This window comes from Emydura macquarii, unplaced genomic scaffold (genome assembly GCF_026122565.2).
Source record: "Emydura macquarii macquarii isolate MOO-44397 ecotype Brisbane River unplaced genomic scaffold, CSIRO-AGI_Emac_v2 contig_2938, whole genome shotgun sequence".
Taxonomy (NCBI): domain Eukaryota; kingdom Metazoa; phylum Chordata; order Testudines; family Chelidae; genus Emydura; species Emydura macquarii.
The window spans coordinates 487,893-498,277 of record NW_027133075.1 but is presented as its reverse complement, the minus strand read 5'-3'; the positions used below and the strand labels follow the sequence as shown (position 1 = coordinate 498,277).

At 48.3% G+C, this 10,385-nt stretch overlaps 2 pseudogenes; one reads left to right on the top strand and one right to left on the bottom strand.

The window, feature by feature from the left end:
• Positions 1-1,847: 1,847 nt before the first annotated feature.
• Positions 1,848-2,898, bottom strand: LOC137167592 (olfactory receptor 52P1-like; annotated as a pseudogene).
• Positions 2,899-9,196: 6,298 nt separating this feature from the next.
• Positions 9,197-10,134, top strand: LOC137167591 (olfactory receptor 52P1-like; annotated as a pseudogene).
• Positions 10,135-10,385: the final 251 nt, after the last annotated feature.

Below are 10,385 nucleotides of genomic sequence, written 5' to 3'. Positions count from 1 at the left end.
CTCCACTCATACACAGAGTTCTGCTGAAGGTCAGGAGGGAAGGAAATTCCATTATCCTGATAGACCCAGACTAGACTCATCAAAACTGGTTCACCGCCCATCTGGATCTTTCGGTGGAGACTCCAATTAGCCAGCCTCAGGCCCCAGCTCTGATTACCCAGGACCAAGGTTGCCTACATCACCTGAATCTGGAGTCGATCCATCTCATGGACTGGAAACTCATGATTCCCCACAGCCATATTTTACTGGACAGTTGAAAATGGGAACACGAATGCTGAGAGGCCAATGAAAACGATACAAGTAGACTCTCAAAGCGATACACTAAATAAAGTTCTCAAAACTGGATTGGGGATATTAGCAAGAGTTGTGGGGACTCTGAAGGGGGAGAATAAGTGTGCAGGACTGTTCCTGCACTGACTGGGGGAGGAACACACAGTGTGCGGGGCAGGGTGTGCGGTATCCAGATGACAGTGGAGCAGAGTCCTGAAATAGGATAAAAGAAATAGCTTGAGATAAACAAGCACGACGGTACCTCTGGGTCCTCATATGGCCCTCCTCATTGTTGGTCCCAATATGGGCACCCCATAAATCAGGATTTTTATCTTCACAACTTTCTGAGGCAGGGAAGTGCTCTCCCTATATTAAGAGGGGAAACTGAGGCCCAGAGTAGATTACGAGATGACACGTGCAAGGTCACACAGGACCTCTGTGGCTGAGCTAGAAACTGACCAGGTCTTCTGAGTCCCAGACCAGCACATGATCCCCAGGCACAAGGCACAAGGGCAGTGGACAGCAGAGTCCCATTAAATGTGGATGGACAATGGGCACCTCAGTCACCTCTGAACATCTCCCTGCACCCTCCCAACCCCAATGACAGCCTGTGCAGTTACTGTAGCTGGGATAAAGAGACAAAGGCCGTCAGTCCACAGGCTTCAGGGCATGTGCTGATCACTGAAGGGGGCTCAGGAAGCTGCACTTCCCCATGGCAGGATATTGCACCGTGAGGGATTTATGACTAAGCTGGGGCAATCTGTGCTGCCCTCTCTCAGAGAGGCTATCGGATGGGAGGGACTGTTACTAACCCTAACCCTAACCCTAAACCTAACCCTAACCCTTGATCATTTCTGCTGGCAACCTCTCCCCACGCTGACCAAACAGGAAATGGAAATTCAAAATTTCTAGGAGTTTCACCAGGGGAGGAGCTGTTTCCTGTGTACAAGGCCACACTACAGCCGAGTGCAAATGTCTAGAGTGGTTGCAGCGGAGCATTGTGGGATACCTTCCAGAGGCCAGTGATGTCAATTTATACAAAGTTCCACCCGCACTGCGTTAATTCGACCCATTCAATTTGACTTCAGCGCTACCCCTCTTGCGATGATGACTTTATTAAATCGATCTTTACAGACATTTGGGTCAGCGGAACGGAGCTCCCATTATGTGGTCGATGGAAGCCATGTTCCGTTGACCTAACTTGGCAGTGTAGATCAGCCCTGAGGAATGGTGAGAATCAATAACCAAAATTAAGGAAAATAGTGCTGGGAGTATAAAGAAGCCATCAGTGCTCGTGATCTGGAAGTGATGGAAAGGCCAGGTGACAGGGTATGTGGGGGTGAGGATGACAAGTGACGCAGAAAGAGATCAGGTGATCATCAGAGAGATTGAACTTAGCAAAGGCAAGAACAGTGCTTGGTGATGGAGTGCTAAGACATTAGGTGTGAGGAACTTTTCAAACTGTGAAATTCCTCAAGGCTGAGCTCAGCCAGGTTGGGACAAAGCACACTTGATTAACGAGGAGACATCCTCTCTCCCTCCTGTGACACAGGTTTAAAGTCAGTGGCCCCAGGCGATCACATTCTGCAGATGTATTTTCCCACTTTGTCCCGAAGCTCTTTGCTTTTGACCCAATAAATGATAGGGTTGAGCATGGGGGGACAAGGCGATAGAGGCTGGCCAAGAGAATGTGAAGGTGGGCAGCAATGCCCTGACCAAACCTGTGTGTCAGAGCGGAGAAGAGGATGGGAGTATAATACATCAGCATCACACAGATGTGAGCTGTGCAGGTGTTGAGGGCTTTCCGGTGGGCTTTCTTGGAGGAGATTCTGAGGATGGCCCTGATGATCAGCCCGTAGGACAGGCCAATGAGTGTGAGGTCTAACCCGATGATCACAAATGTTATCACCAGGCTGTATATCTGGTTGACTGTGGTGTCCCCACAAGACATCTTCACCACAGCCATGTGCTCGCAGTACATGTGGGGTATAACGCGGTTGGCGCAGAATGGCAGCCTCCACAGTAGCAGAGGCAAAGGCAGAATCAAGAGAACAGCTCGTATCAAACCCACTAGCCCTAGCTTAGCGATTCGTGTGTTGGTGAGGATGGTGGTGTATCTCAGAGGCTCACATATGGTGATGTAGTGATCGAAGGCCATTGTCACAAGGACGGCTGAGTGCATAGTAGCAACCGCGTGAATGAAGAACATCTGGGTGAGGCAGCCATCCAAAGTGATGTGTTTGAAATGGAACCAAAATATGTACAGTGCCTTTGGCACAACACAGGTTGACAGGCTGATTTCTGTGCCAATTAAAAGTTGCAGCAACTGCAAACTTCCAAATATGGGCCCGGAACTGCTGGGTTCACAAGTTCCCCTTATTTCAAGTTTAATCGGTCATTTTTCGGTCACGGTTCTTTGCTGCCTTTGAGTTCTTTCCACCAGGTGGCTCATAACTCATTCTTTCTTATCAATTCTCAAAGCTAACAACTTCCCCTTATCTATTACAAAAATAACAAGAAACAGCTACAAAAATAATTGGTTACAAAACCTTGTAACACAATTAACAACCTTCAGTAGATTTCTTCATTTATCACATATAAATTGGTTACTTGTTCCTCTCTCAACATGGACTCGGGGCACACACATAATACAATGATTTTAACTCGTTACGACACCAGGCAACTGCATGCTGCTCTCGACTTGAAGGATGCGTACTTTCACATCTCAGTCCTTCAGAGTCACATAAGAGTTCTCCAATTCATAATGAACCAGGGTCACTACCAGTTTACTGTCCTCCCCCTCGACCTATCAGCAATTCCTCACGTGTTTACCAAGTGCATGGCATTTGTTGCAGCTTTTCTTAGGAAATAAAGAGTCCAGGTTTACCCTCACTTTGATGATTGGCTGATCAAAGGCCGCAGCAGGGCACAGGTGGTGTCCAAAGTGAGCTTGATACGGACAACCTTCGAGAAGCTAGGCCTGATAATAAATGTTCAGAAGTCAAGTATTATTTGAACATGTGAGAGAGTTATCAGAGGGGCAATCCTCAACTCAGTCCAGGCCAGAGCCTTCCTTCCAGAGGCCAGGGGCCCCATCATAGAAGGTCTCAGAAGCCATCCTACCACCATTCAAAACATTGCCTGAAACGTCTGTGGCATATGGCCACATGCACCCACTTTGTATAACATGCGAGACTGAGTCTCAGACCTCTGCAGTCCTGGCTAGTGTCAGTGTACGGACCAGACAGGGACCACTTAGACATGGTGATCACACTTCCTCCCTCAGTAACCGATACCCTCTTTTGGTGGTGTACGCAAGGTCAGTTTCTCGAGACAACACCCTTCACTGTCTCTGGTTATGAACGCCTTGACATTGGGGTGGAGGGCTCATCTGGGGTCTTTGGTGCCAGGCGGAGATCTTGCTGCATATTAATGTCAGAGAGCTCAGAGCAGTTCAGACTATCCAGAACCACCTGGAGGGCAAAGGCGTGTCTGGTCTTACAGACATCACGACAGCATTGTTTTAAATAAACCAACAGAGTGGAGCACACTCCTCTCTCTTGTTCCAGGAAGCCCTCCCCCTGTGAGAATTCTGCGTGAGCCCCTCAATCCATCTTGATATTTTTTGTCTTCCGGGGACCCAGAATGAGAAGTGGATCATCTCAGCAGATCCCTCTAAAAACCAGGTGTGGTCCATTCACCCAGACACCGTGAATAAAATCTTCCAAAGGTGGGGAGTTCCCCATGCAGGCTTTTTCGCAACAAGGCACAACAGGAAGTGTCTGCAGTTCTTCTCCTGCCTGAACCACAGCCCAGGATCAGTTGCAGGCATATTCCTTCTATCTTGGAAGGACCATCTTTGCTATGTGTTCCGCCCACTCCACTCATACACAGAGTTCTGCTGAAGGTCAGGAGAGAAGGAACTTCCATGATCCTGATAGACCCAGACTAGTCTCATCAACATTGGTTCACCGTCCATCTGGATCTTTTGGTGGAGACTCCAATTAGCCAGCCTCAGGTCCCAACTCTGATTACCCAGGATGAAGGTAGCCTACCTAATCTGAATCTGGAGTCGATCCATCTCATTGCCTGGTAGCTCATGATTCCCACAGCCATATTTTACGGACAGTTGAAAATGGGAGCACGGATGCTGAGAGGTCACTGTAAACAATACAAGCAAACTCTCAAAGCGACAGAATAAATAAAGTTCCTAAAACTGGATTGAGGAAATTAGCAGGAGTTGTGGGGACTCTGAAGGGGGAGAATAAGGGTGCAGGACTGTTCCTGCCTGACAGTGGAAGGAACGCACAGTGTGCGGGGCAGGATGTGCAATATCCAGATCAGAGTGGGGTGTAGCCCTGAAATAGGATAAAATAAATAGCTTGAGATAAACAAGCACGGCTGTACCTCTGGGTCCTTATATGCCCTTCCTTACTGTTGGTCCCCATATGGGCACCCCATAACTCAGGGTTTTTTATCCCCACAACCCCCTGAGGAATGGAAATGCTCTCCCTATTTTACAGAGGGGAAACTGAGGCCCAGAGTAGATCACAAGATGAAGCGTCCAGGGTCACACAGGACCTCTCTGGCCGAGCTAGGAATTGACCAGGTCTCCTGAGTCCCAGACCAGCGCATGATCCACTAGACCCCAGGGGGAGGTTGTCAAAGGCACAAGGGCAGTGGGCAGCAGAGTCCCATTGAATGTGGATGGACAATGGGCACCTGACTTGCATCTGAACCTCTCCCTGCACCCTCCCTACCCCAATGACAGCCTGTGCAGTTACTGTAGCTGGGATAAAGAGACAAAGGCCGTCAGTCCACAGGCTGCAGGGCACGTGCTGATCAGTGAAGGAGGCTCAGGAAGCTGCACTTCCCCGTGGCAGGATATTGCACGCTGAGGGGTTTATAACTAAGCTGGGGCAATCTGTGCTGCCCTCTGTCAGAGATGCTATCGGATGGGAGGGACTGTTACTGGTTGTGGAAATCCTACGTTTGAAACAAGGATGCACAAGAGCCTGTCCACGTGCACGTCGCGGTCTCAGGGATTCAGCACAGGGCTCATCAGCCGGGAGTAGCAGCAGATGCTCAGAGTCTATGATAATGAGCAGCAGCACAGAAATACTGAAAGATAAATGAGCACGTCCAACCCTTGGCTCTTCTTTTCTCTCTGGGGTTTTAGCAGTGCAGTACCACTCTAGCAGGTCTGCAAGACTCAGTGCCCTGACAATCTGAGCCTCTGTTATCAGTGAATTTTCTCTTTATTCTCTGGAGAGGTTCTTAGGCTGAAATGCTCACAAGTCTATTTTCTGCCCATCCACCTGCTCCCGGAGCACAGGGAATTGTCCTGGACTCCTGGCCAACCTCAGAACCCTCAGAGACTGTACGGGGGAAACATAAAAGTTGCTGTCCAGAATTGCAAGTGTCAGACGTCAGATTCGTACACTCATTCTCTCGGCACAGTAAGGAGCTTTCTTCTCTCTGCTGCATGGGATTTTGGTGAGTTGCCTGTTCCTGCAATAAAGTTAGTGCTAAGGGCTCCGGAAGGGTTCAAGTCAAGAACAATCTGGGCTGGAACACTCATGCACGTAGACTTGAACTGTTTAGTGTTGTCAGAAACACCAAGGGATTTAAAATTGGAACTAAATATTTATTGTAAATTGTTTAGACAAATATTTGTTTTTAAGATCTTTTCCTTGTCTCTTACAGTGTCCTTCTGTCTGTTTCAGTACCTTCCTTTTTTTTTGGTCTGTTTGTTTTTTCTCGTTTGCTCAAATTTTCCAATTCAGCCACTTTACTGCCAGGTTAACACATGAAGTACGAGTCTCTGCAGTGGCTATCTGGGATACCAGAGATTTCACACACGGTTTTACAGACTGGCCAGATTCAGCTCTCACATTCTGCCTTCACTCCAGATCACTCCAGATTGATACTGGCATAACTGAGGAGCAAAATCAGGCCCCCGGTGTTTTGAAAACCCCATAATTCATGCTTGGTCTCAGGGTGACACATAAACTGGGGATCTTCCTTCAGACTCTTTCAGCACCTTAACAGAAAAGCTCTCGCTGCTGCAGGGCCTAAAGCCGGGATCTTCACAGCAGGGAGCCTAAAGTTCCACACTAAGGGTGAAATCTTGGTCCCGTTGAGATCACTGGCAAAACTCCTGTTAGGGGCAGGATTTCACCGCAAACCCACATTTAGGGACTAAAATAAAAGGCCTGATTTTCACCGTCCATGAGCCTCCATTGACTCCAACTGAAGTCATCCAGTGGCCTCTAAGGATGGTGAGCTCAACCGGACCAGTGAAGAACTGAGAGGAGAGAAGCTGAAATCTTTAACTCACAGCTTAGAGGTTCAAAAAAATTAGGGTGACAATATTTTTTCAGAGGAGAAGTCTCCTGTCTCTGTTCTCCTCCATCTGTCCTTCAATAGAGGAAAAGATGCACTAAAATGTAGCAAAAATAGAAGCATGTTTCTGTCTTATGGGAGACCGGGCAGCATTGGAAATCTGACCGGGGGACATCCAGGAACGGAGTGTGTGTGCGGGGGGGAGGGTTCAGGATATGCAGTATCCAGATCACAGTGGCATGGAGTCCTGAAACAGGGCAAAATAGGGAACGGACATCCTGCCTAATTCACACACCAAAGGGATGTAAAGAGGGCTCCTACAATCTCTGCGGCCAGAGGGGAGTCTCTAATGTGGACACCCTGTAGTAGATTGTCTCTGACACCTTCCTCCATCCAGCCCATCCCTCCTCCTCTGACCAATCCCACAACGTCCTCCTGGCAACTTCAGCAATTGCCAACATGGAAAAGCAACATCAGGAAGTTGTGTCTGGGTTTCTAACTGACGGGAATACGCTAAAGCTTTGTGTTGTTTTGAGGAAGAGTTATTTGCACTGGCTCCTTTTAGTTTCCACGTCCTCTCTGCCCTCCCCTCGGGTCTGTCTCTCTCTTTCCCTGCACATGCTGAGCTGCTGCTGGGGTTCCCTTAACCCCCGGAGACACTGCACGCTGCTCCTCTTCCATCCCCCCTTTCCCCGGTGCAGCCTGACCCAGAGTTTAACCCAGGCTGTGTAGATATTTGTACGAGCTGTCACTGTGTGGTGTGTCCGGCACCTGCCTTTGATCCTGGGTGAATGGGATCGCTGTGTGGCAGGGCTGGGGATTGTGCAGGTTGGAAGAAGGCTGTACATGGACAGGCAGGTGGCACTGGGGTTTTGGGGCAGGGACTGTGGGGTACATGGACAGACAGGCAGCACTGCTGAAATTCAATTTTTCTTTGTGATTGTTGGTCCCAGGCCAGTGCTGGGAGTTTCCTGGCCCCAAGTGTGCCTGGGGAAGGTCTCTGGGCATCTTTCCCTTGGGAAGCGATAGACTTTTTTGTCCTGGGGATAAATTCATAAGTCAAATAAAAAGCCTTCAGTACAGCTCAGGGACCAGTTTCTAGGCAAAATGCCTCCAGCTGACTCCTCTATGTGCTGCAGGGACGTGTTCACAGATCCCCAGTCCAGAAGGGACCACTGTGATCATCTAGTCTGACTTCCTACATATCACAGGCCAGAGACCTACTCCCAAAGGATTCCTAGAGCAGAGCTTATAGAGAAACATCCAACATTGGTTTAGAAATTCTCAGTGATGTAGAATCTGCCACAAGCCTTGGTAAATTGCTCCAATGGTTAATTACTCTCCATGCTTAAAAAGTGTACACCTTATTTATACTCAGTATTTGTTTAACTTCAACTCCCAGCCATTGGATAGTGTTAGATGTTTCTATGCTACCCTGAAAAACCCATTATTCAATATTTGTTCCCTATCTGGGTAGTTGTAGACTGTTATCAAGTCACCCCTTAACTATTTCTGTGTATCAACATGAATCTTTAATTGTGGACACCAGAACTGGACACATTTTCCAACAGCAGGTGCACCAGTGCCAAAGAAAGGTAAAATAACTTCTCTCCCTCTACTTGAGATTCCCCTGTTTATCATCCCTGGATTACATTAGCTCTTTTGGCCACAGGGTCACACAGGGACCTCATATTTAACTAATTACCCCTGCATCCCCCCCAAATCTTGTTCAGAGTCACTGCTTCCAACGATAGAGTCCCCCATTGTGTAAGCATCGCCTACCCTCTTTGTTCTTCGAACATATATTGTTTGCTTCGATCCAGTTTACCAACCAATCCAGATCGCTCTGAATCAGTGACCTGTCCTCTTCATTATTTACGATCTCCCAATTTTTGTGGCATCTGCAAAATGTATCAGTATTCAAGCATGAGAAGGGTAAACAGCTGAGTGCTGATGCATGTCTCTGCTCACCCTTGTCAGTTAACAAGGCAGAATAATAAAACCACTTCACTTGTTATGTCTCAGAGAAAGCTGGGTGCCTTCAAAAAAGTGTCTCACCAAAAGAAACAAGGGAACTAACAGAGCTCAAAGTCCCAGCCTGGCATGACAGTGTCTGTTTCCATGGGGAAAACTTGGCTACTTTGCAAAAGAGGAATAGCACTGTGGAGCAGACCAATGATCCATCCAGTCTAGCTTCCTCTCTCGGACAGCGACACCCTAGGGGCTGCTGAAGAAGGTGTTGGGGGGATAACCTGACCTTCATAAGGGTGTCACATGAACGCCTAACCACCAGAAATCGGCTTGTGCCCTGAAAAACCGAGGCATATACGCTTTCCAAGATATTTATTTAGCATTTTCATCTGGCAACCCTAGGCACGGACAAGTCATACTCGGCCTACATAATTTGATGCCATCTGCAGAGGTTGCCACCTCACTGCTCACCCCCCTTTCTAGATAGTTAGTAACAGTGAAATATTTACCGTGCTATTAGTTATCCAGTGTGTGACCCTCCTCTCTCTGCTTCTCTCCCTTCACAGGCACCCTGAATATTACTGAGCCTGATCGGTGCTTCGACCATCTCATGGCGACTTTCAACCTCACCCCCTCCAATCCATCAACATTCATCCTAAACGGCATCCCGGGTCTGGAAGCTGCCCACATCTGGATTTCCATCCCTTTCTCTATGTTCTACATCATCAGCCTGCTGGGAAATATCACGATTCTGTTTGTTGTCAGTAAAGAACAGACCCTGCACAAGCCCATGTATCTGCTGCTCTGCATGCTGGCGCTCACAGACATCGGCATGTCTACCTGTGTCATACCGAAGGCACTGTCCATATTTTGGTTTGGTTTCAAAGGCATCCCTGTGGATGGCTGCCTCACCCAGATGTTCTTCCTTCACGCAGTTGCTCCTATGCACTCAGCCGTCCTCATGACAATGGCCTTCGATCGCTATGTCGCCATATGTGACCCTCTGAGATACGCCACCATCCTCACCAACGCACGAATCGCTAAGCTAGGACTAGTGGGTTTGATACGAGCTGTTCTCTTGGTTCTGCCACAGCCCCTGCTACTGCGGAGGCTGCCATTCTGCGCCACCCGTGTTATCCTCCACACATACTGTGAGCACATGGCTATGGTGAAGTTATCGTGTGGGGACACAACAGTCAACAGGATATACAGCTTGGTGATAACATTAGTGATCATTGGTTCAGACCTGACCCTCATTGGTCTGTCCTATGGGCTGATCATCAGGGCCGTCCTCAGGCTCTCCTCCAAGAAAGACCACCAGAAAGCCCTCAACACCTGCACAGCCCACATCTCTGTGATGATGATGTCTTACACTCCCGTCCTCTTCTCCGCTCTGACACACAGGTTCGGTCAGGGCATCACTGCCCACGTTCACATCCTCTTGGCCAGCCTCTATCGCCTTGTCCCCCCATGCTCAACCCTATCATTTATTGGGTCAAAACCAAAGAGCTTCGTGATAAAGTGGGAAAATACATCTGCAGAATGTGATCGCCTGGGACCACTGACTTTAAACCTGCGTGACAGGAGGGGGAAAGAATGTCTCTTCTTTAATCAAGTGTGCTGTGTCTAATTTGGCTGAGATTAGCCTATTGGCAGTTCACAGTCTGATAAGTTCCTCACACCTAATGTCATAGAATCATAGAATCATAGAATATTAGAGTTGGAAGGGACCTCAGGAGGTCATCTAGTCCAACCCCCTGCTCAAAGCAGGACTAACCTCAGCTATATCATCCCAACCA